Raw genomic sequence first — 1886 nt, 5'->3', positions numbered from 1 at the left:
AAAAAAAAAAAAAAAAAAAAAAAGCAGTAAATTCTCTTCTCCCAGGACTTTGTGCCAACATGTGTCTTCCAGCCCTTGGTTGACCTGGTGTAGGTAAATGGAAGAATGAGAAATACGTATCATGCTGCCATCTTGGAATATGAAAGTGGCTCCGTTCGGGGTGTGATAGTAGTGAATTTTGTTGAGTTTCCAGTAATTATCCTATAATAATGAAAAGCTTGTATATGTTTGAGATTATGATACTACAGCTCTCATTGAGGAGTATTTGCATAAGAAGTCAATTTTTTAGCAGTGAGGGAAGAAAGAATCAGGGTCATTTATGGAAGGGAGCAGAATTATGTATTAATGCATCATTATACATGTCTGAAAGGTTGGAATAATCAGTGAGGTTATAATCTGTTTTCAGGCCTTGGTTTGGGGGCAGTAATTTTAACTAAATGTTCAGCATAAAAAAGATGACGAAGTTTTACTAATACATAGCTCATGTGCTGTATTTGTTATCTACTACATACACAAATATAGTGGTGCTGTTACATAAATTAATTTTCTACATGTAAAAACAGTCTTCCTTTATACTTGGTATCCAGCTTCTGTGTTAGGATAGCGTTTTGTTTGGTTGGTTTTCAGCAGTATATTACAACATTTATGTGGGACACATTAACTTCCTCAGCAGCTGTTGCCTGGTTCACTTCGCCTTATTTATAGCTTGAAATGCACTTCTGGCTAAATAATCTTTAAGAGAATTAAAATCATACAGACTTTTTGGGATAGATGGGTATGTCCAGACCACTCACCAAGTTCATATATATAACCTTTATTAAATGAAAATGTGCAAATGCAAATCATACTTCCATACTAACGTGCCTATCTTTCATTGTAGGAGTGTTTGAAAAGGAAATTTCAAAATTACAACCTAAGGCAGCTATGCCAAAAAAGAAGACATTTTTGTGTAATCATATAACAAGACATTTTCTTTATGTAATATTTTTAAAATTCTTAGCCTGTTTCAAGAAATAAAAAAGGCTGTTGCAGAGCAAGCAAAAAGAAGTAAAAATTGGCAGTGGCAGCCACAGCCCTGATTGCCAGGTGAGCGGTGGGGACGGGTGGTGGGGCTGGTCACAGCTAATAGTGGCATCGTCCCTACCTAAGCAAAAATGATTATGTGCCCCTCATGTCACCCACTGGGTTTTCCTAGTGTCACATGAGGGTGAGGATGGGCATCCCTTCCCTAATATGCTTAAACTTCACAAGTGGTACAGCATAACCTTATTTGTAGCCAAATACCGAGCTCATTTTCTGATTTCTTACCTCTTGATGCCTGAATTACAGACTTTGGTCTCAAGGGAAATGAATTTCAAATGATTTGGCACTGTGGAAGAGCCTGTATTAGACCTGTCAGCCCCATTCCACTCCCTGTGGAGAAGACAGTGTCCGTATTTTATTTTATTAATTTTTTTTAGTATCAAAAAATATAAATGAAGAGAGGGTAACTTTTAAACTTTAGTATAAATTAACACAGAAAAATACTTCTTTATTAAGCTTCAACATACCACATTCATTCTCGCATGGTAGGAAACTGAGGACATGTTTATAGCCATCATAATTGTGAGTTAGTGACCTTTCTAGCCAAGTGAAATGAAATTACTTGAAAATGGAATTCTTTTTAATTGGAGCATTTGTAGGTGGTGGGGAAGGGAAGGGAGTTGCTAAAGCGTGTATGTGATAGAAAGCCTGTGAGGGGCTGTAAGAAAGCTTGAAGCTTGTGCTCAGATGTAAACCTGTGCAGAGAGGGAGAATGAGGTAGGTGTGTCAGGAAGCAGAGTCATATTCTCGGCTCTTTTTTTTTTTTTTTCTAAACTAGAGGTACAGTCACTGCAGTTCCGCCT

This window comes from Chaetura pelagica, unplaced genomic scaffold (genome assembly GCF_000747805.2).
Source record: "Chaetura pelagica isolate M959 unplaced genomic scaffold, ChaPel_1.0 scaffold425, whole genome shotgun sequence".
Lineage (NCBI taxonomy): Eukaryota > Metazoa > Chordata > Aves > Apodiformes > Apodidae > Chaetura > Chaetura pelagica.
This window is presented reverse-complemented; position numbering follows the sequence as displayed.